General features: G+C 40.5%; 1 protein-coding gene and 1 long non-coding RNA gene across 9 annotated transcripts in view; one reads left to right on the forward strand and one right to left on the reverse strand.

Moving 5' to 3' along the window:
• The window catches only part of C2H5orf63 (chromosome 2 C5orf63 homolog), a 75,965-nt gene that overhangs the window by 35,782 nt on the left and 15,091 nt on the right, over window positions 1-25,092 (forward strand). For 5 of the 8 annotated variants that reach the window (XM_078364947.1, XM_078364948.1, XM_054251997.2 and 2 more), the window contains exons 1-2: window positions 18,293-18,338; window positions 20,075-20,176. The gene's annotated coding sequence lies outside the window, so the exon portion shown is untranslated. Of the gene's footprint in view, window positions 1-18,292; window positions 19,764-20,074; window positions 23,077-25,092 lie in introns of those variants that run through there. The other 3 variants (XM_078364944.1, XM_078364943.1, XM_035290967.3) reach the window with 3 other exon arrangements.
• On the reverse strand, window positions 16,193-18,262 carry LOC118151394 (uncharacterized). The gene is made up of 3 exons (XR_004739649.3): window positions 18,066-18,262; window positions 17,764-17,962; window positions 16,193-16,907 (listed from the first exon to the last, which is right to left on the reverse strand). It is a non-coding gene; the product is annotated as an uncharacterized LOC118151394 (long non-coding RNA).

Raw genomic sequence — 25,092 nt, forward strand, 5'->3', positions numbered from 1 at the left:
TGTGCAGGGACTCCCTTTTGACTAATAAATTCCTTTCCTAATAATACAGTTTTGCAGTTTTGTTAGGATAATGTTAGAACAGTGGCTACTCAATAAATGCTCATTAGTATGAGATTAAAATGTAATAATTCTGGAATTCCACTTTCTTTGGAAATGCAGAACTTTTCCCAGCTTTCCTCTCATGATTTGTAGAAACCTGTAATTCCACAGCACATGTTGACTGGCAAGGTAAATAAGTGAGAGAGCCAGAGCTTTGCATTGTTTGCTGGGCCTTGTGCTCAGCCAACATGAGGGCTTGGCAAGCAGAGTTGCCTTCCATTTCACGGATTTCATGAATGTGTAATTCATCTAGTCACAATAGACGTATTTCATGCAGTTTGGAAAGCCACATGTTATTTCCTTGCTCTACTGGCCTCTTCTGCCCGTGCTTAGAAACAGAGAGGTTCAGCAGCTGTTGAAGGTCAAGCTACCAGTGGGTTATTGAGTTACAGCACACAGCAATGGTGGAGACCACGTGGCATTTAAATTACCTGCAAGACTACAGGCGGCATGCCATGGCAAACTATCTTTAAACACCCTCTCTCTCTTTTCTTGAGATCAAGAGGAAAGAGGAGTCCAAGCAAGCTATGAGAGATAATATACAATTAGATAAGCTTTTAAGACAGACACTGGGCAGAGAAAATATGACACATGTTGTAAGGATTCCATTTAGTTAGGTTTTCTCCCTCATCATCTACACTTACGTGAGAATCAATGAGGATCAGAAAAAAAATAGTGCTAAACCAAGAAGCCACAAGTAACCCTAGAATAAGACCTGATGGCAAAGAAACTGTGAGTGTCTTTAAGGTGACCATCTAGCTCATGATAGTGGAAGGGAACAGTAAGTCTGGGTTTTGACCTTCCCCAGATCTAGATGGAGGTAGCCCATAACACATGTCTCTGTTGTTTCTCCATTTCCTCATTTTTGTATACAAACACACACACACATGCCTGGGAAGAGAGAAGAATATCATAGAAATGCTCTATGTCTTAACCAATTAAAAATAAGAAATATGACTATATGATAATTGAATTGCCACCAGCAGTACAAGAGGAGGCCAGTTTCATGTGTTTCTTAGATTAACTTTCTTTTTGCCACCAAAGTTATCCCTTACTCCTGTCTTGTCTCTTTAACTAATGTGAATAACTGATCCCCACTTTCTAACATTCATATCTGTCTAAGTATTGGTATCCTTCAGTCTTCCTGCTTTTTCCACTCTTGGAAGCTATTAAGAAAGTAGCTACTACTCTTGATTTTATGAAGAACCTTTTTAAATGTATTACCATTTCAAGGGATTTCTTCAGAATCCTGGCCAATTCTGACTTGCTCTTATTAAGAAATGGAAATGTTTAAAACTTAAGAATGCTTTATATCTGCAAGGTAATGAGCACCAATGTAGCTAGTTCAAGCTGAGATTTTTTTCTCCCTCTGTTTTAATCTCTCTAACATATGGTAACAATTTAGAGTTTACACAGAGCTTTGAAAAGATGATCTTGGGCTTGGGGTATGGTAAAAGCCAGGGTGCCATAGAAGACTGGCACCTTTTATATTGGCAGAATTACTGTCGTTAAAGGGTTGCTGTGAGGACTAATAAGTGCAGAGGAGGAATTAAGGAAACCAACCAGCCCTATACAGAACTAGAGAGCCTGACACGTGGCATAGGCCTTGGGTCAAAGGGAACTTCAGAGGCCATTCCTCTAGCATTCTCTGGGCCATCTCAGGACTCCTGAAACATGAGGGCCTCTACTAAGGACACCTTCCCTCAGCATGCAGGAGTCATGCAGACATGACTTGGTTCAAGCGAGAAACCAGCTGGTTCTCAGAGATTTAAGAGGATGACGGTGAGGTTCACCAACAGGATCCATCTTTTCTCAGCAGCGAGAGCACACAAATTTCCCTGACATAATGCAGGAGAATGGATGGTTTAGCCAGTTCCTTCAGGGTTAAAGTAGAGCAGTATCCACCCATTCTAACCAACAATTCATGCAAAATGCACAAAGTGGGAGAAGACCCTAAAGGTTTCTTGCCTAAATATCCAAATACAGCCTTGTATTGTATTCACAGACTCTGGGTAGTTGCCCGCTTTTCATTTTATTTTGTCTGGGCAGCCTCAGTGGTCACGACACAAGTGAGATGTGAAAGATTCTACAGAGGCAGGATGTATTAGCCACCAATAATACCTTTCCCAACTACAAATTTTCTCATTTTCCTTGAGCTGCTTACAGAACAAACAAAGAAACCCTGCTTTATTAATTATTCTAACCATTTGCCAGTTACTTAGGTTTTAATGAGGGTTTGATATGCTTTAAAACCACATTTGTGTTAAATACCAACGTCAATGAAGCACAGAAATGAAGGAAAAGGCTGCAGCATAGGACTGTAGTTCACAGAGATGGTAGTTCTTCCCCTGCTTCAGGATATTTCACTCTGAGGACTTTAAGCTATTATTAAGATTGTCTTCCCTTCCAGGCCTCAAGGATGGATTTAATTTTGTACAACTCTCTGACTTGATGGCTAAGAGCAATAATGCTGAACACAAACATCTGGACTCACTGCAGGAAATTGTTTCCTTTGTTTTGAGACTCAAACCACCAACCTGAGTGAATGGCATGGAAGAGCTTCAGTGCCTCAGCCACTGATCCAGAAATAAAACTTAACATCTTACTGAAGTAAGAAGTTTATTTATTTCTTGTCAGGGAAACTGACAAGACCTGAAAACTGAACTTCAGGGAACAGTCTTCCACCATCAAAGTGATCATCAATTGGGAATTTTTATATTTGGAAAACGGTAGGTCAAGAGATGCAAAATAGGGAAGATCCAAGATGGCCGTTTAGGAGCAGCTCAGGATTGCAGCTCCCAGTGAAAGCGCAGAGGGTGAGTGGACACTGCATTTCCAGAAAGATTTTTATTGTCCACAGACCAGGAGATTCCTAGGTGGAGGAGCCCCACAGGTGGCCAGAGTGGCTGTTTTGGCTGGTGCAGCTGTTTTGCCGGCACCTCAGCGCAGCGGTTCTCCATACAAAATACACTGGTCTGGTTGCCCTTTTAAGCTGGTGATTGGAGCTCTGGGAAGGCAGATTAATAAGGAGATTCCGGAGCAAAAAGCACCACGAATCTCAGCGCTGTTGTTTCAGCCAGCACAGTGGGTCGCCGCAGGGGAAATCACACAGATCCCTGCACCTTTTCAACAGGCGACTGGAATACCTTGAAGAGAGTCAACCATTCAACTAAAAAAAAAAAAGGCTCTGAGGGAGGGAGCCAGATGATCAGGCTCGGCGGGTGCCACCCCAGAAAAAAATAATAGCAATTAGAAACGCTCGGGGTTGAGAGTTTCATGGCAAGCAGAACTGAACCTGGGATGGCTCAGCTCTGTGTGGGAGGGGTGTCCACCATTACTGAGGCACTCCACCCCTATGGAGGTAGTCTGCCATTGCGGAGGCAGCCCGCCGTTGTCAAGGCAACCTGCCATTACAGAGAGAGTCTGCCATTACAAGGGTGGGCCACCATTGCCGAGGCAGTTCTAACCGCACCCTTATAAACAGGACTGCAGGGAAGTCCACACGGCAGCAGGGCGGAGCCCACAACAACTCCATAAAGCCACTGCAGGCAGACAGTGACTAGGCTGCCTCCTTGCTGAGCAGGGCAGCCCTGACAAAAAAGGCAGCAGCACAATGGAAACTCATAAATAAAGCCCTAACTCCCTGGACAGAGCAGCTGGGGCAAAAAAAAAAAGGGGGTTTATGAGTTCTGCTGCAGCAGACTTAAACGTACCTGCCCAGCAGCTCTGAATGAACAACTGAGCTCACAGCTCAGCACTTGAGCTCCTATAAAAGACAGACTGTCTCCCCAAGCAGCTCCCTGACCCCCTATATCCAAAGAGTCACCTCACAAAGGACTGATCAGACTGACATTTGGCAGGCATCATTCTGGGACAAAGATAGCAGAAGAAGAAACTGGTAGCAACCCTTACTGTTCTGCAGCTGCTGCAGGTGATCCCCAGGCAAGCAGGGCCTAGAGTGGATCTCAGCAGTCCTACAGCAGAGGGGCCGGATTGTTAGAAGGAAAACTAAGAAACAGAAATAACTTCATCATCAACAAACTGGACATCCACTCAGAGACCCAATCTGAAAATCAGCAACTACAAAGATGACAGGTGGATAAATCCACAAAGATGGGAAGAAACCAGCACAAAAAGGAAGAAAACACCCGAAACCAGAACACCTCACCTCCTAGGAAGGACCAAAACTCCTCACTAGCAAGGGAACAAAGCTGGATAGAGAATGAGTGTGATGAAATGACAGAATCAGACTTCAGAAGGTGGGTAATGAGAAACTTTTGTGAGCTAAAAGAACACGTTTTAAATCAATACAAAGAAACTAAGAACCTTGAAAAAAGATATGAAAAAAGATTCGAGTAAATGATAACAAGAATGGACAACTTAGAGAGGAATATGAGTGAATTGATGGAGCTGAAAAACCCAAAACAAGAACTTCGTGAAGCATGCACACGTTTCAACAGCCGAATTGACCAGGCAGAAGAAAGGATATGAGAGGTCGAAGATCAACTCAATGAAATAAAACAAGAAGGCAAAATCAGAGAAAAAAACGTAAAAAGGAAGGAACAAAGTCTCCAAGAAATATGAGACTATGTGAAAAGACCTAATCTACATTTGATAGGTGTACCTGAATATGACAAAGAGAATGAATCCAAGCTGGAAAATACTCTTCAAGATATTATCCAGAAAAACTTCCCCAACCCACCAAGGTGGGCCAATATTCAAGTCCAGGAAATACAGAGAACACCACAAAGATATTCCTCAAGAAGAGCAACCTCAAGACACATAATCGTCAGATACACCAGGGTTGAAATGAAGGAGAAAATGCTAAGGGCAGCCAGAGAGAAAGGTCGGGTCACCCACGAAGGGAATCCCATCAGACTCACAGCAGATCTCTCAGCAGAAACACTACAAGCCAGAAGAAAGTGGGGGCCAATATTCAACATCCTTAAAGAAAAGAAATTTCAACCCAGAATTTCATACCCAGCCAAACTAAGCTTCATAAGTGAAAGAAAAGTAAAATTTTTTGTGAACAAGCAAGTACTCAGAGATTTTGTCACCACCAGGCCTGCTTTACAAGAGCTCCTGAAAGAGGAACTACACATAGAAAGGAGCAGCCAGTACCGCCACTCCAAAAACATTTCAAATGGTAAAGAGTATCAACAAAATGAAGAATCTGCATCAACTAACGGGCAAAACAGCCAGCTAGAATCAAAATGGTAGTATCAAATGCACACATAACAATATTAACCCTAAATGTAAATGGGCTAAATGTCCCAATCAAAAGACACAGACTGGCAAATTGGATAAAAAGCCAAAACTCATCGGTGTGCTACATCCAGGAAATCCATCTCACATGCAAGTGTACACAAAGGTTCAAAATAAAGGGATGGAGGAAGATTTACCAAGCAAATAGACAGCAAAAAAAAGCAGGAGTTGCAATTCTCATCTCTGATAAAACAGACTTTAAAGCAACAAAGATCAAAAGAGACAAAGAAGGCCATTACATAATGGTAAAAGGATCGATGCAACAAGAAGAGCTAACTATCCTAAACATATACGGACCCAATACAGGAGCACCCAGATACATAAGGCAAGTTCTTAACGACTTACAAAGAGACTTAGACTCCCACACAATAATAGTGGGAGACTTTAACACTCCACTGTCAATATTAGACAGATCAACCAGACAGAAAATTAGCAAGGATATCCAGGACTTAAACTCAGACCTGGAACAAGCAAATCTGATAGACATTTACAGAACTCTCCACCCCAAATCCACAGAATATACATTCTTCTCAGCACCACATCACACCTACTCTAAAACTGACCACATAATTGGAAGTAAACCAGTTCTCAACAAATGCAAAAGAATGGAAATCATAACAAACAGTCTCTCAGACCACAGTGCAATCAAGTTAGAACTCAGAATTCAGAAACTAACCCAGAACCCCACAGCTTCATGAAAACTGAACAACTGGCTCTTGAATGTTGACTGGATAAACAACGAAATGAAGGCAGAAATAAAGAAGTTCTTCAAAACCAACAAGAATGAAGACAGAACATACCAGAATCTCTGGGACACATTTAAAGCAGTCTCTAGAGGAAAATATAGAGCAATAAGTGCCCACATGAGAAGCAAGGAGAGACCCAAAATTGACACCCTATCATCAAAATTGAAAGAGCTAGAGGATCAAGATCAAAAAACCCCAAAACCTAGCAGAAGACAAGAAATAACTAAGATCAGAGCAGAACTGAAGGAGATAGAGACATAAAAAAACCTTCAAAAAATCAATAAATCCAGGAGCTGGTTTTTTGAAAAGATCAACAAAATAGACAGACTCCTAGCCAGATTAATAAAAAAGAAAAGAGAGAATAACCTAATAGATGCAATAAAAAACGATAAAGGGGATGTCACCACAGATTCCAAAGAAATTCAAACCATCATTAGAGAGTAGTACAAACAACTCTATGCACATAAACTAGTAAACCTAGAAGAAACGGATAAATTCCTGGACACTTGCCTCCTCCCAAGCCAAAACCAGGAGGAAGCTGAAACTATGAATAGACCAATAACAAGGTCAGAAGTCGAGGCAGCAATTAAGAGCCTACCACACAAAAAAACCCCAGGTCCAGGCGGGTTCACAGCCGAATTCTACCAGACACACAAAGAGGAGCTGGTACCATTCCTTCTGAAACTATTCCAAATAATCCAAAACGAAGGAATCCTTCCCAAATCATTCTATGAGACCAATATCATCCTGATACCAAAACCCGGCAGAGACCCAACAAGAAAAGAAAACTTCAGGCAAATATCCATGATGAACATAGACGCAAAAATCTTCAATAAAATATTGGCAAGCTGATTGCAACAGCAAATCAAAAAGCTTATTCATCATGATCAAGTAGGATTCATCCTGGGGATGCAAGGCTGGTTCAACATACGCAAGTCTATCAACGTAATTCACCACATAAACAGAACCAAAGACAAAAACCACATGATTATCTCAATTGATGCAGAGAAGGCATTTGACAAAATTCAACAGCTCTTTATGCTAAAAACCCTCAATAAACTCGGTATTGATGGAATGTATTTCAAAGTAATAAAAGCTATTTATGACAAACCAACAGCCAATATCATACTGAATGGGCAAAAACTGGAAGCATTCCCTTTGAAATCTGGCACTAGACAAGGATGCCCTCTTTCACGACTCCTATTCAATATAGTACTGGAAGTTCTAGCCAGAGCAATCAGGCAAGAAAAAGAAATAAAGGGTATTCAAATAGGAAAGGTGGAAGCCAAATTGTCTCTATTTGCAGACGACATGATAGTATACCTAGAAGACCCCATCGCCTCAGCCCAAAAACTCCTGAAACTGATAAGCAACTTCAGCAAAGTCTCAGGATATAAAATCAATGTGCAAAACTCACAAGCCTTCCTCTACACCAATAACAGACTTAAAGTGAGCCAAATCAAGAACGAACTGCCATTCACAATTGCTACAAAGAGAATAAAATACCTTGGAATACAACTCACAAGGAACGTAAGGGACCTCTTCAAGGAGAACTACAAACCACTGCTCAACGAAATCAGAGAGGACACAAACAGATGGAGAAACATTCCATGTTCATGGTTAGGAAGAATTAATATCGTGAAAATGGCTATACTGCCCAAAGTAATTTACAGAATCAATGCTATACCCATCAAGCTACCATTGACTTTCTTCACAGAACTGGAAAAAACCACTATGAACTTCGTATGGAACCAAAAGAGAGCCCGCATAGCCAAGTCAATTCTAAGCAAAAGGAACACAGCAGGGGGCATCACACTACTGGATTTCAAACTATACTACAAGGCTACAGTAATCAAAACAGCATGGTACTGGTACCAAAACAGAGATATAGACCAATGGAACAGAACAGAGGCATTGGAAGCAACACAACATATCTACAACCATAAAATCTTTGATAAACCCGACAAAAACAAGCAATGGGGAAAGGATTCCCTATTCAACAAATGGTGTTGGGAAAACTGGCTAGCCATGTGCAGAAAGCAGAAACTGGACCCCTTCCTGACCCCTTACACCAAAATTAACTCCAGATGGATTAAAGACTTAAACATAAGACCTGGCACCATAAAAACCCTAGAGGAAAATCTAGGCAAAACCATCCAAGACATAGGAGTAGGCAAGGACTTCATGAACAAAACACAAAAAGCATTGGCAACAAGGGCCAAAACAGACAAATGGGACCTAATGAAACTCCATAGCTTCTGCACGGCAAAAGAAACAGTCACTAGAGTGAATCGGCAACCAACAGAATGGGAAAAAATGTTTGCAGTCTACCCATCTGACAAAGGGCTGATATCCAGAATTTACGAAGAACTCAAACAGAATTACAGGAAAAAAAACAAGCAAGCACATTCAAAATTGGGCAAAGGATATGAACAGACACTTTACGAAAGGAGACAGTTATGAGGCCAACAATCATATGAAAAAATGCTCATCGTCACTGGTCATCAGACAGATGCAAATCAAAACCACATTGAGATACCATCTCACATGAGTTAGAATGGCGATCATTAAAAAATCCGGAGACAACAGATGCTGGAGAGGATGTGGAGAAATAGGAACACTTTGACACTGCTGGTGGGAGTGTAAATTAGTTCAACCATTGTGGAAGACAGTGTGGTGATTCCTCAAGGACCTAGAAATAGAAATTCCATTTGACCCAGCAATCCCATTACTGAGTATATATCCAAAGGACTATAAATCGTTCTACTATAAGGACACATGCACACGAATGTTCATTGCAACACAGTTTACAATAGCAAAGACCCAGAACCAACCCAAATGCCCATCGATGATAGACTGGACAGGGAAAATGTGGCACATATACACCATGGAATATTATGCAGCCATCAAAAACGATGAGTTCATGTCCTTTGTAGGGACATGGATGAACCTGGAGAACATCATTCTCAGCAAACTGACACAAGAACAGAAAATGAAATACCACATGTTCTCACTCATAGGCGGGTGATGAACAGTGAACACATGGACACAGGGAGGGGAGCACTACACACTGGGGTCTGTTGGGGGGAATAGGGGAGGGACAGCGGGGTGTGGCAAATTGGAAAGATAGCATGGGGAGAAATGCCAGATATAGGTGAAGGGGAGGAAGGCAGCAAATCACACTGCCACGTGTGTACCTATGCAACTATCTTGCATGTTCTTCACATGTACCCCAAAACCTAAAATGCAATAAAAAAAGATGCAGATAATGGGATTTGGGGTGTGATTTTTAAGTAATTCATAAGCACTCTAAATATAGCTAAAACCCTGTACAGTACCCTCAAAGGGCTGACAGCACCAAATGAAGAGGAAGATTTTCCACAACTATATTTGAAACCCTGGCCATTGCCCAACAAGGAGGAGATAAGGTTTCCAACTCCCCAGATTGTGGAAATTCAATATTTCTCTGAATATCTGGGAGATCAGGACACAGGCACAGTGGTTTACAGACAGTCACATGATTACTTTTTCTCCCCCAGCTTTCCAACATCTATTGAATTGTTCTCTGAAAGTTTCCTATGATTGCATCCTTTATTTCAGTGATGCTAACATGGAACCCAAGTCCTTCCTGTTAACCACACTTGTCCTCTGCCCCCTCATCTCCTCCATCAAAGCATCAACAAACACATGTGTAATAGAAGTGTCACTGAAAAGGTGGGAGTCATCGATCTGGGCACAGTGGGGAGACATTTTGGAGGCAGTCATGTCTTACACAGGAAGAAAGATACTTATTTGTTTTGGGATCAGATCTTTATTTATTTTTATAATTTTAACTTTTATTTTGGATTCAGGGGTACATGTGCAGGTTTTTTTACATGGGTATGTTTTGTAACACAGAGGTTTGGCGTACAAATGATCCCATCACACAGGTAGCAAGTACAGTCCCCAACAGGTAGTTTTTCAACCCTTATCCACTCTCTCTCTCCCTGCTCTAATAGTCCCCAGAGTCTATTATTCCCAGCTTTATGTTCATTTGTACCCAATGTTTAGCTCCCAATTATAAATGAGAACATGCAATATTTGGTTTTCTGTTCCTGCGTTAGTTCACTTGGGATGATGACCTCTGGCTGCATCCATGTTGTTGCAAAGGACATGATTTCATTCTCCTTTATGGCTGCGTAGTATTCCATGGTGTATATGTACCACATTTCCTTTATCCAAGCCACCCCTGATGAACACCTAGGTTGATTCCATGTATTTGCTATTGTGAATAGTGCTTCGATGAACATATGAGTGCCTGTGTCTTTTTGATATAATGATTTATTTTCCTTTGAGTATATACTCAGTAATGGGATTACGGGATCTAATGGTAGTTCTAAGTCCTTTGAGAAATCTCCAAACTGCTTTCCACAGTGGCTGAACTAATTTACATTTCCACCAGCAGTGTATAAGCATTCCCTTTTCTCCACAGCCTTGCGCCTTGTTATTTTTTTTACTTTTTAATAGCCATTTTGACTGGTGTGAGGTGGTATCTCATTGTGGTTTCAATTTTTATTTCTTTGATGATTAGTCATATTGAGCATTTTTTCATGTTTGTTGGCTACTTTTATGCCTTCAAAAAGCACTTTAAAATGCATTATTAGTCCTCTCAGCCATTCCACCACCAGCAATTTCTAAATGGCTATAGCCACCCTAACCCCTTATCATCTCATGATTTTTTTTTATCCTTCTCACCTCTCTCCATTTATACCTTTTATGGGTTGAATTGTGTCCCCCAAAAGGATATACTCAAGTCCTAACCTCCAGTGCATGTGAATGGGACCTTATTTAGAAACAGGGTCTTTGCAGATGCAAGCAAGTTAAGATGAAGTAATTTAGGTGGACTCTAATCCAATATGACTGGAATCTTTATAAAAAAAGGAGAAGATGCACAGACAGAGACACACAAGGAGGATGCCATGTGACAAGAGAGGCGGGGCTGAAGACATGCAGTTGCAAACCAAGGAATACCAGGGATTGCGCAGGCACCAGGAGTAGCCAGGAAGAGGCAAGGAAAAATTCTATCCAGAGCTTTATAGAGGGCGCATGGCCCTGCTGACACCTTGATTTCAGACTTTGAACCTCCACAGTGGAGAGCATAAATGTCTGTTATTTTAAGCCACTCAGTTTGTGGTACTTTGTTAAGGCAGACCTAGAAAACCAATACAATACTCCCCTTCCTTCTCTCTCACTCCCTTTTATGTTCTCAGCAGAGATATTTAGCATCTCTTTGTTATCTCAACACCTATCCTCAGATCATCGCTGACCCACAAGCTGCTGATAAATGTATTTTCCTGAATGAGGACAGTTCCTCTCTAAGAGAAATTCTGATGGCAGAGGTCAAGAAAAAGATTTTTTTCTCTCCATTACCTATAGTGTATTTAGATTAGGAAAACATACAATCCAAGTGCCCAAATTGAATTTGGGGGACTAAACTCTACAAATTGGCTGTTGCTGTTGATCAAATAAGCACACTCCTGCTTCACATGTATTGGGAGCTTCCCGTCATCAATAGAGATGAAGACCTCTTGCTTGTCAGAGCCCAGAAAGTTCATGACTGTGGCCTCTACTTCCCTCTGCCTCATCCAGGACTGCTCCCCAGCTGCCACTCTCTGCTCCACTCACACTGCCTTCTTTCAGTTCCTCATTCTCAACACATCCTCCTTCCACCCTCACACCATTGACCCTGCTTCTCCTGCTGCCTGGAACACTTGTCTCCAGATTCCTGCCTCAGCCCATCTCTGAGGTAACTCTAATCATCTTAGGTCAACAGTCAAGTCCTTTCCTAATGTCCCAGGACTGGGATATATATATCACATCCCCTAATCACAGACTTTTATGGCACCCACCGCTTTTCTTTAGTAATATTTATTCATTGCTAATTACAACAGAAGCTCTCTTAATTCAGCACCACAGGGAATTAACTGATGCTTTCAAATCTCTTCGTAAAAGGTATTGATGGATTGCCCAGATCACGATCAAACACTTGTGGCTTATGCCACCTGGTAACCTCAATGCCTCTACTCCCACCAGCTGAGCTTACGCTTACTAAGAGTGGGTTGTTTTTGTTCCCAAACTGTTTATGGTGGTTGTACTATATTACTATAATTATGTAGTTTAAATATCACATAAATGGATCAAATATGAGCATAAAAAGAGAGTTACTGTTTCTATGAAAACTCAGTTAAATGCTTCGGAAAGACCTGAAAAGCTGGGGGAAAATAATTGCTCTTAAATTAGTTGTAGTCAAGACAAGTGTAAAAGATTGGGGAAAAAAATAAAAATCTTAGTGAATTTAGATGGCTTCACAAGTGTCTTTAGGTTTTCCCTCCACTTTACAGTATCTGAAACTGGAAATTGTAGATGATATGTATATCCCATCATTTTGAGTGGGCTTTATGCAAGAATGTTAACATAAAATTTTAATGACCGGACAGATCCTAAAAGAAAGCATCTTGGCTCTATCAAATTTAGCAAATGAATGTTCATTTTGTATTTTAAGTAAAAAAAAAAATATATGTAAAAACCATATCTATATGATTAAAAATATACATACCAAATCATATACATACTTCCCACTTTAACTGCATTTTCCAATTAACTAGTTAGTGGTCTTACTCCCATTGGAAAATGAGTTTTCAACAGTAAATACTTATTGACATAATCATTTCATTAATATTTGACTGTGAGCTCTATTACAAGGGGTACGTGTGTGTGGTTCAACACTAACATTCCAAGCCAGGTGCGGTGGCTCACACCTGTAAGCCCAGCACTTTGGGAGGCCAAGGTGGGTAGATCACTTGAAGTCAGGAGTTCAAGACCAGACTGTTCAACACGGTGAAAACCCATCTCTACTAAAAATACAAAAGTTAGCCAGGTGTGGTGGCATGCACCTATAATCCCAGCTACTCAAGTGGCTGCAGCATGAGAATCGCTTGAACCCAAGAGGTGGAGGTTGCAGTGAGTCAAGATCTCACCACTGCCCTCCAGCCTAGATGACAGAGCAAGATGCTGTTTCAAAAAAAAAAAAAAAAACACTAACATTCAACTGCTTGACTATGGCACATAGTAGGTAGTCATTATGGTGAATAAATTGAAATTTTTCCTTTATTTTTGTCCTGTGCAGACACAGCATATAACATAATAAAATATTTAAGCATATGTCTCTGAAGGAGGTTCAAATATGTGGAAAAAAATTACCCTCAGAATTCTTTTGAGCAATAAGTGTTAACTTCAACTTTGTGGAAGACCGTTCAGTCTGTTGGGGCATGTTTGAGGACCACACACAGTATCTTTTCTTTCTGACTGATAGGCTGGCTGCCCTATTTTGTCTGAACAGGACTCTTTGGATGGGTGTGAATCTGAACCAGGGAACAAAGGGGGTACACTTTACTTTCCTCTCTTTATGCCATGAGAAATCTATCCTCCTCCATGATCCAGCCTTAGTGAACGTAACAGATGGGTTTAATCCATAAAAATGAAAAACTTTTCCCATTTCAACTCCATTTCCTGCCTGTCCAGGTAAAATAAAACTTTCCCTGAGGAAATGATGTAAATACACTAGACATTCTTAAAAGATCCTACATAGCACAAAATATTGCTAGAAACCGAACCATGTTTCTTTTCATTTAAAAAGAATTATGAATGGGGTAGTGAAAAAAATATAGATGGGAGTGAGGAAATGCTTTCCAATCCCAGCTTCGTTGTGCTTTCCTTCCCAAAGCTTCAATTGCCTTGTCTGTAAAGTGGGACTGATAAGAATGCATGGCTTGTCTATCTTATGGAATTATTGTGAAGAATCAAATTAAATGATACCTATACAGACTCTTGCCGTACTACAAAGGGTGACATAAATGTGCCCTGGTGTTGTTACTACAAGGTCCCCCATGCCACATTTCCTCAACAGTGTCAGTTTCTGCCCTTCTTCTTTTTGCCTGGCAGGCTGCACTCAATTCATTTCCTTTAGCACAGACACAAATAATCTTCTGTTATTACAGGTGAAAGGAGGTTGGAAGCTACTGATTTTGGAGTAGACAACAATGGTCTTGCTCCAACAAACCTTCTGGGGAAATCCATAGAACACTCAACTCCTATCTTGCCCCACAATCTTTTCAAGACAGATAAAGAGGCTTGAGTCAAAGGGCTCTGCAAAAACTGTAATTTCATCACCAGTATGGTTTTAAACTTTAACAGCTTTGGTATCCATCTGTAAAATGTCATTTGTTGTAGTAGCTCAAACAAAAGAATAAACACACATCCACTTCCTTCAATAAAATGTAAAAGTCTACAGTTTCTGTATATTTGTGCACTCAAGCCATACTAATTTATTCCACAATTACTTTTATTTTTTAGCATTTTTATTTGGCTCTTATACTACATAATTAATGGTGTTTACATGGAAAGGTTGTTTATGTAAATGGCCTAAGTGGATTACTGAGCAAGCTTTAAAACAAATAAACATTTTTCTCCTTTTAAAATTCATTTCACTCTCCTCTGTCTGGCAGAAGAGCAGAGTTTTCTAAATGTCCAAGGGGACATAAGAATCAGGCTTTTGAGATCCATTCTCCCCTGGTGAGTCCGGCTTATAATTCTGTTTCCCATAATGGTTGGCCTGGGGGGAGTCAACAGTGACTCCACTAACCCAGCACATCCCAGATTCAGAAGCTTGTCTTTTTTTTGGGAGGTTGCCACTGTTTTTCTCCATGACCTTAAACATAACATAGTATCTGGCCCTTACAGATTGTTTCCTGTGGAGTTTGCAGACCTGAGGATGGGAGACTCATGAGATAAACAAATATGCTCACTATAAAGACCAGAAATACACCAGGAAAGAAAACCTACCAAGTTTCTGAATCTCTCCACCAGAACAATTGCATCACCTAATTGTGGCAATTACTGAGACTGTCCCTCCTAGTCAAAGTTCGAATTGCAAGTTCTTTGAGTGACAACACAGAGCCAAGCTACTGTAAAACAGAGTTGGCATGACAGTGACTACTTGCTAAGACATACATTATTTTTCTAAGGCATTCTGAAGGGAATATATTGACATCAAAGGCCATTTCTTTATTTCTGCTCTCTTAGAGCCAAAGCTAAGGGAACAGGAGTGAAGATGCCTCCCTCTACACCCTTTCAGAGGCCTGAAGAGGGAAGCCTGCCTCCAGGTCATCTCTGGAAGAACAGGTCATGTGTCCCCTAAAGTACCTTTGGAGTTGTCAGGAGTTACAGATCAGACTGTGGCAGCAGGCTTTCTCTACACCAGGCTTCTGCCTCAGAGATGACCACTGAAGAACTCAATGCAGGTGAGTTCTGAAATTCTAGCACACAGAGATCCCTACATCAGTTCTATTCAGATGGGTAGAGCATAGCCTAGAATTGTAGTCCAGACCTAGAGGAGGAGATGCAAGTCAAATGCCTAATGACAAGCATGGGTTTTTGTTTGTTTTTTGGGGTTTTTTTGGAGACATAGTTTCGCTCGTTGCCCAGGATGGAGTCTCAGCTCACTGCAGTCTCCCCCTCCCGGGTTCAAGCAATTCTCCTGCCTCAGCCTCCTGAGTAGCTGGGATTACAGGCACATGCCAACATGCCAGGCTAATTTTTGTATTTTTAGTAGAGATAGGGTTTTACCGCATTGGCCAGGCTGGTCTCAAACTCCTGACCTCAGGTGATCCACCCGCCTTGGCCTCCCAAAATGCTGGGATTACAGGCATGAGCCATTGCACCCAGCAACAACCATGTTTTGAATGAACAAAACTGTACAAGACCCAGAGCTGTCTTAAGACCTTCATATTTTTAAAACATTCTTTCATATCACTTGAAACATTAAAAGGTATACACATTTCACACTTAATAATTTTTCTATGAAAGGATTTTTCAAATTTTGCTTGTGAAATTTTTTGTCTAAAGTAAAATATAATTTCTCTACATTCATCACATCTACTCAGGAACTCTCATTTGGTGAAAGCATCTCATCTAAAAACTGTTTTCCAATGTAATGAAGTTGTTATGAATGCTAAATCCAGCCATTAATGAAGCTGACACGGTGTTCGATTTTGTGACCATTTAATACATGTTTATTAATTTTGCTATGACTGTCCTTTTTTTTTTTTTTTTTTTTTGTAGACAATCATTTTTCCTGGCCAGACTCCAGATATTTACCCAAGCAGAACTCCTTTCCCTAGCACTGTGGGTCCTGGACCTAGGGACTAAACTAGTCCTCTGAGCTCATGGCAGTCAGCCAGGCACTCCCAAAGAGGATATCAACTACAGTGAGTTCTCAGGGATTCCCAGACATTCCACAGGACTCCCTCTAACCAAAACAGCAGTGTGGAGGCTCCAGGTCTTGTGCTATCACTTACAAACCCAAGAAATTCTTACTCATTAAACTAAATTCTGAAAATTTGTGAACTTTTGACTCCTTAGAGAAATTTACTCATAACCAATGCTAAAAGCCTTTCTTGGCCTTGGTGAATCCATTCTCTTCCTTCAGTGGGTGAAATCAGGTTTCATAAATCCAAGTGATTTTATAAACCTTTGTTTTCCAACAATAAAGGAGATTTGGAAGCTGACCTGGAGTTACATTTCTAGGAAGCTTTTCTGTTGTTCCACAGTATCTAACTACTCATACTCCACCAAGGTGTTTATAACTAGCCCCCAGATTCCTTCTTTAAAGATATCCTATCAGCAACTGTTAGGTGGAGTGTGCTTTATCAACTGACTTTTTTTTTTCCAGAAAAATGAAGTCTCATCAGAGTGCAGCAACTGAAAAATAATCATAGTAGTCTGTTGTCAGTCACAAAATTCTTTCTTTAGTCTGTCAGAAAACACTGAAGTGACAAAGAACTTGTAAATTCTACTTTCTTAATGTGGCTTCCAGCAAGACCACAAAATCAGTGTGATTTGTTTAAGGAATTCATTCCTGACCTTGGTTTGCTTTGTATCTTTTTTAAGACCACTGAGTTTAGAACGAATATATAGTGGTAAGCTTAAGGCATCAGACAGCATAAGATGGAATTCCAATGTACCATTTTGTAACTGTGAGAACTTGAGCAAGTTATTAAACCTTTATTTCTTCATCTGTAAAATAGTACCAGTAATACTTAATAGCATTGTTCGCAGGATTAAACAGACTAATGAGTATAAAGCTCTTTGTGAGCAATCAATAAATGTTAGCCTTGAGTATTACTATAGTTATTATCCATCATTTTCTCATTATTTACCATCCCACCATTTAAGCCACCACACCTAGAACCTGGATTGCTCAGTAGCTTCCTCACCTCCCTGCTTGCTCTGCTCTGGCCTATTCTAAACCCTTCCCATCTACTTCCCAAAGCTGAGGAATCCCTTCAGAATGGAAGAGCAATCAGTTCAACCCCTTTCCCACATAAAACAGAAATGCTCCCAGCTACTCTTAGCACAAACCTGAAAGGCCCTGCATGGCCAGACTCTTGCTTACCCTCTCCAGCCTGTTTCCACCTCTCTCCCCCATTCCAAGCCTCAGCCATACTCATCAGTCTTCCGGGTACAGCCCACACTGCGCCCCCTCCACCACACCCTTCCCACAGCCGGCAGAGCTGTCCCCCACCCCACGCCCTTCAGATCCCAGCCCCAAAGCTACCTCTTCAATGAGATTCCCCTCAGATCTTTTCAGAGGTTCATATTCCTTCCCTGCAAAGCACATAGCAGAATAAACGCATGACCTATTTAATAAGGGATAATTTCCTAATGTCTTCTTTCCCACATCATTTTCAGTTTGCGGGAGGGTACGGCTGCCAGTTTTGCTCATCGCAATCCTCATTACCTAGTTCAGCCAAGACCTAGGAAAGGAGGACAGTAAATATTAAATTAACGAAAGAATGGATCCACGCAGAGGGCTTAAAATGGTTCAGACTCCACAGCCTCAAAACGTTGGCTCTGTACCTGAGGCTCGTTATTAAATGGTTCCCAAACATGAGGGATCACTTTTGCATGTTTTGTTTTTTAGTTTGGCCTTGGTTTGTGTGTCACTTTTCACGAGTAAACGTTCAGGCGCGGCAACTCTTGAGAGTGTAGACCGGACCAGATCCGAGGGAGCCCAGCCGGCAGCACTGCTGGAGTGGGGCGGAAGTGCGGGGCGCGGGGCTGGCGCCGTGGGTGCGGGCGGAAGTGCCCGGCGCGGGGCGGAAGCGGAGATGTCGGCGGCTTGAGGCTCAGGTGGGTGCCCCTACCCCCGTGCCGAGGGTGGGCGCTCGCGGCTCTCCGGCTCTGAGCCGGCGCGCAGGCTGGCTGGGGTTCGCAGTGCCGCATGCTGCCAATTTTCATTGTCGTTAGAGGGAATTTAATTAAACCGGGTGCCATAAATCCATGAACCACAGGGGGGAGATTATAAACGCGTGTTCGTGTGTCTGTGATGGCGCTCTGGGAAGTAAATAAATGACGGGGAAAGGAAGCTTTTTTTAAGAGAAAGCAGAAAATATCTCAACTTCATACTTCTTCCAGTGATTCACAGATGCCCCGTCCCGGGTTTAATTGAATTCTATGAAGTAGTAGTGTATTCACACTTGGAAGCCTGCTGAGCTGACTGCCTTTTTAAATAAACATTTTTGAGCAGCCACGTTGACCTTTAATTGGGGTGAAGAGGTTGAAAGGTGCAGCAGGGAACATTGTGAGTGCAGGGGCTCTCTGAATCAGCTGTCTGGATCTCCTCTCAGCTTTATTGGGCAAAAGCAGCCCTCTGGGTACTGAACAATGAGAGAATAAATCAGAGACTGTACATTTTCGACAAATACTTCTGACAAATAGCAGCTCATACAGTTTTTTAATAAGTCCAAGGGTAGAAAAGTCTCCACTAAAATGTCATTGTGAATTAGGCTTGTGACTGTTTCTAAGGCTGTGTTTAACAAGGAGTGTTTTGCTTGGGTGTTCTTTATTCTTGTTTATTAATAAATAGTGTGTATGTGGCACATTATATTTTAGTGTCCTTTAAAAAAAAAATCCATAATATGGCCTTAGCTTGACCCCAAGATTCTCAGTTCCTCAAGGACAGGAATGGTGTCTAAGATATGTTATATCCCAATACTTTCTAGCACATTTCCCAGCATTAGCATACAGTTCCTTGTTTCAGCAGCCACTAGAGCTGTGCCTTGGTATGCACAACGCTGAGCAATTGAGGTGCTTATTAAAGGCCACAGTCTTCTCATTTGGTCATATTCTGAGGACTAACTTATAAAAATACATGTAAAACTCTCTACTAATATTTGGAGCTCTGTACATTGAGGTGCATTATAGGTAAATGCAGAAAGATTTAAAACATTGGGAAAAAAGATATACCCTGAAAATACTGGGTGATTATGGTAATACCGGGGCAAAGCAGAACTAATCATGGTTCTATGTGAAATACTGTAGCCCAGTAACCTGCGTCCTGCTCTGCTGAGGAATCGCCAGGAACCAGAAAGGCCCTGTTTTGAAAATTAAGGTTGGTGGGGCTGGTGTTTTACACAGGCAGGATCCCCAGATTGTCTTTCTTCCCTGCTGCTGTGGCAACAGTAGCCACATGCCAAGGAAGGATCAGTATTTTTTTGTCTCCTTCATCGGAGGAATATGTGGCTGTGTGATTTTATTTAGATGGACCGTTGGCAGGTAAGTAATAGAAATGAGGATTTTTCCAACTTGGGAATTTATTAGACTGTGTTTCTTTTTTGTTCTAGGTGCCTGGCTCTAAAGTACCCAGAGGCACTGTGAGAGATGCCTTTAAAATAGGTTATTTTTTAATTATTAAAGTTTTTGTACTTTATAACTTATATATACTCTAGCTGGCTGACATATTCAGTTAATCTAATGCTAGGGCGTGGGGTTTCAAATATAGCAGGACCTTGAGGTGATCTGGTACAAGTAGTGAGGTGTTTTATGTTCCTTATTCAAATCTAATTTTTGCCACTGTTTTATTCAAGGAGTATACATCAGAGGAAGCCAAAAGCCAGCTGGAATAGTTCCTGAATACAGTCTTAATCTTGTTCGCAATTATTTCAAAGGGGAGAAATCATCTGGATCAGGTATGTGTAGCTACACAGCAAGGACTAGGTGAGCTTCCTCTATCCTTCCTCTAGTATTGCATAACAAATTTTAGGAACAAAATCATTTGGGGAAGAATATGCAAAATAAAAAGTTTTGGCTAAGTTTAGCATATGTATGAGTCTACATCCCTAACTCCCCATCCCAGTACAGCTACGAAGAACAGGAAACATGAAAATGTTACTGTCTTTTTATTTCAATCCTTACCAAAGTTAAAGTTTCCAGAGATGGAGGCAAACTCAAAGTACCTACTGTTTTCAGAAAGTATCCATCTTCAAGGATTTCAGACCATTTCACCAGTAATATTTAGTAACAGCCTTTTTACTGTTACAGCCTTCATCACTGAGGTATTGTGGTATTTGTCAGTCTTTCTCCTGCTCAAGGTGTGAGTTCCTTAAGGGCAGGGACAATATCTTAATCACTTTTATATTTCTAGTACATGGCACAGCACGTGGCACATTGCAAATGCTCAGTAAAGGCTATAGAAATGAAAAGATAGTGTCTCTGAAGGGAGATTGGATCTATAAAGGGTATAAAACATTGGGGATATAACAAGATAGAGAAAAGAATATAACACATAACTTCCTTTCAGGTTGTAACTAGAGACAGAAGTAATGCTTTAATAAACAGCTTGGGGCAGGGAAGAGTATATTTGTGAATCCATTAGATGTTCGTCAAACTGCCTTCCAAGGAGATCTGGCCTGGTCAGTTGTGCGTCCTTTGTTGTGTTGAGTAGACTATGCAAGCTAAAAGCCTCCACCAACCTGTCTCCACACTGTCTCCAGCCTGCCATGCAACGCCTCACCCAAACACCTGTTAGCACATGTTTGAAGAGTATCTGCTTGAAAGTGTGCCAAATTATTAGCTTACATAGGGCACCAGTATCTTGATTTGGTCTTGCCTTAAGGATAGAGAACCTCTATAGTGTCACTATCTTAAGTCTGGTCACTATTTTAAGTCTAGGTTGCCCAAATAATATTGAAGGAAATCCACACTTGTCTTTTCTACTTTACTAACAACATTTCAAAGGAGTTCAAAGTTGACAGCTTTTTGTGTTGTAATAGGACAGTGGTGGTATATGTTGCTGCCTTCTATTGCCAATGGGATTGCAGGAGAAATCAATCACACTGTTACAACTGGAAACAAATAAATTTCCTCTCATTGTTCCAGTGCTTTTTCATGTTAGTCATGAAATAGTAGGGAAATGATTTTTAGTTTAGTCAGGAGGAAAGGACATGACATTGAATTACTTGATTTTTTTTTTAACTCTTTGCTTCTTAAAACACATAGTCTTCCACCCAGTGAAGAGAAATGATACTACTGTTTAATAGAATCATTAAACCCAGGACATTAATCTGGGGAAAAAAGATCTAAATTCAGCCCTTTCTCCAGGTTAAAAAATGAAATGAATGTGAATCTTTTTGGATTTAGAGAACAGAGCCTCATTTTTATGGTAAAAGAATTCTGTTGTCTGAAACTGAGACTTTCCTCATTCTCTCCATCCTTAAGTTAAGCCTTATACAAGATGAAGTGTCTGTTAATTGGTATATTCTGAGGAATAATATGAAAAGTGTTTTGAGATTTCTTTGGAAGAAAGAGTGTTGAACTTGGAGATCCCACACTTGTCTTTTCTACTTTACTAACAACATTTCAAAGGAGTTCAAAGTTGACAGCTTTTTGTGTTGTAATAGGACAGTGGTGGTATATGTTGCTGCCTTCTATTGCCAATGGGATTGCAGGAGAAATCAATCACACTGTTACAACTGGAAACAAATAAATTTCCAGTTTTGTGTTGATCTCATTATATACAAAAAAATACTATTATTCCAGGAGAAAATATACAGAAATGAACTAAAAAATGTAGTATGAAAGACTTAAGCATTCATTTCCTTATACATAAAGCAAGGGGAATCTCCAAAGTCACTTCCAGTTCCAAAACATTAAAAAACTCTATCAATGATAGCTGTTCAAAAACAGACTAGGACTCAGAAGATTGTAGAATCTCACATAATTGAGGGAGGCCACAGCCTAATATCAAGAGTGACTGGCTCCCAACTTTCAGATTGAACTTTGTATTTCTACAGGCCTAGGTCTCACTGTTATCACAAGTCCAGAGAAATGGTGGATTTAGCAACTCAAATGTCCAAAGTCATTTGCTACAAAATGGCTAGCAATGAATGAAACATCTTTTAGGTTTTGTGGGAGCATAAAGATAACTTCATCTCTTTGACAAGATAAATTGAAAATGGGTGGAATTTTAGGAACAAAGAGAAGACATTGCCTGGGTGGATGGTTTTTGAATTGCAAACAGTTGTTTTTGGAAATGGGATTATATGCTTTTTAAATAGCAGGGAAACTTGCATTACTAGCTGCGTACAATAAGACTAAGATGTCTAATGAAATTGCCTTCTTTCTAGGTCAGTATTAAGTATAAGAGATATCTTCAAAGGGAATGGATCATGTTGGTTAAGAAGGATAATGTGGAAAGGAGTCTGCATAATTCCTTATATACTTTGTTCCCATCCCTTGAACTAGAATGATTTTGCCCTCATCTTAATGCTATCTTTATGGAATGAAGGAATTTTCAAATTGGTTTTTAAACTCTATTAAGGCCTCATGTATGATATAACCCAACCACATTACTCAGGTTTTCTTGGCTTTCAGGAACAGCTTTGTAGCCATTATGTCATAATTGAACTGAACATTCTTGCACACTCTGAATTTGGAATATGCTGCTCTGGCTCCAGGCCAGTTGCTGAGTCAGTATCTTTGGGGTTGAGGATGGAGGGGAGGGGTATAGTGTGTACAAACCCCATTGCGTTAACAGGAATTAGCCCAGAATTCCTTTTGGACTTCCCTTGGGAACTAGAGGGGGTATATGGTGAGCATACATTACTGTTCTTGATTAGCATCATTATTTTACTTTCTTAGCTGAGTGTTTGGAAACTCTTCCTTGACATTGTCATGTGCACATCTGTCATGTACGTATCTGCCATTACTGAGCAGACTCCTCTGAAGCAATGATCTAGAAAGTGTGACTGCTAAGATCTAAAGATTCTAAAACAAACTCTTGCTTACACTGAAGACTTCTCTCTCCTTCCTCTTTGCATTTGTCAGCTTGCCATGGCTGAGGCAAAGACAGCAGTGCTTCTGGATGGGAAAGAGAATGGCACGGTGAAAAGGATCTTGCATTTAAAATAATCTTTAAAATGTGTTTCATAGTAAGAAAGAGAAATTCATTATTTTTTCTTTGTAGGGGGAGTTTCATCTTGGATGCTTAGACAGTTGCAAGACGAGTGCCCTAGTGTCTCCTTCCCCATTTCCTAACGTGGTTCTTTTTGACACCAGCACTTCCCAGATAAGACTGAGGAGTGAGAAAAGGGAGTTTGCAGTGAGCAAATACCTTTCCACTTCTGCCTGGATCTATAAGTGAATTTCAGTCCTCTTTAAGGGGCTGTTTTAGGCTCCTACAGGTAAAAACTACTTTGGATTTTTTAAATTCAAGGCCTTATTTGGTCATAGGCTATTCCCATAGCATTTGTTTAGCATGTGGTTTTCCCTTCTCTGATCAGAAGAATGCTTGAGGCCCAAAGCCCCACTGAGTCTCTAAAATGAGAGAATGGGACAAGTGGTAGCATTTCCATTTAATTGTGGTTGAAACTGAGGCTTTAAGAGATGAGGATTTTCCTTTCTCTTTGGGGTTTATGTTTATGAAATCCTCACCTAAAAATGCACTCAGGGAATTCAAACATGTTGAATTTCAGCAGAAACTCTATGTGAAGAATAACTTCAAAGCTCAAAATGAAGAATTATACAATTTATGCTTAATTCCCCTGGTTAGTTAGTAGGAGCTGTGTTGGTTTAAATTTATTTTGACCTCTCTAGACAATTTACTCAGAACAACTTGGAACAAGTTTTGTCTTTAAGACTATCAATAAAATCCACTTTACAATTACTGAGGCAGCTTCTTTTTTGACGTACATTGATTGAGGATATCCTTGGTAAAATAATAATGGTACTGAATTTTCCCTCTTTGCGAAATAAAGACAAATATTGGGGGAAAAGCAACTGGAAGGGAACAGGCCTTTGCTTAAAACCCATCAAGGGAAAACCATGATTTATCAAAATCTAAATTTCACTACCTTAACAATTTTGTGAAGGCTGGGTAAGTTTAAGCCAATACCTGGTGTCAAGGCATTTGCTAGTCAGTTTTACCTAGGCTTAGTGACATCCTTAGGTGCAGATAAATATGTTGAATCTTTAAACAGTTATATCTTAGAAATTCTTAAGTAATATTCATGAGAAAACGTTCAGTTATTTCTATTTGATTTTTTTTTTTCAGTTTTGCAATTCCCTGTTTCTGAGACTGCTGTTACTAGAGATTTAAATCTTTCATTTGAGGCCAGTAAAAACACATTTCAGTCAATAGAATCATTATTATTAACAATGATCTCTTACTTTTAGTCTTATTTAGTAATCAGTACTTAAGCTTTACTTTTCTATTCTGCTTTATAACTACACAGAGATCATCTCTTTTTAAGATACCCAGTCGACTTTTGCCCTCATCTTCCCATCCTCCCCAATTCTCACCAGAAATACCTCCCTTTAGTTAAGATGTTAAATTGGGTAAGAACCTCAAGGTAGTTCATTTTAGGCATAGGCATTGGTTGAAAGATTTCATTCCTTTGAAGCAGTATTAGATGAATTTCTTCTGATTTGTGGGAGATTGTTTCACTGTCTCTGTTATAGTCAAGCCCTCATCAGTTTCCTTGACAATGGACAGTTCTCTCATTCTGGAAACATTTTCTCATTGACTGCTGTGATGACACACTTTTCAGGTTTCCTCCTACTTCACCAGCTGTTCTGTCTGCCTCCTTTGCTGGTTCCTCCCAATCCA

The sequence above is a fragment of the Callithrix jacchus genome, chromosome 2, assembly GCF_049354715.1.
Source record: "Callithrix jacchus isolate 240 chromosome 2, calJac240_pri, whole genome shotgun sequence".
In the NCBI taxonomy this organism is placed as follows: Eukaryota; Metazoa; Chordata; class Mammalia; order Primates; family Cebidae; genus Callithrix; species Callithrix jacchus.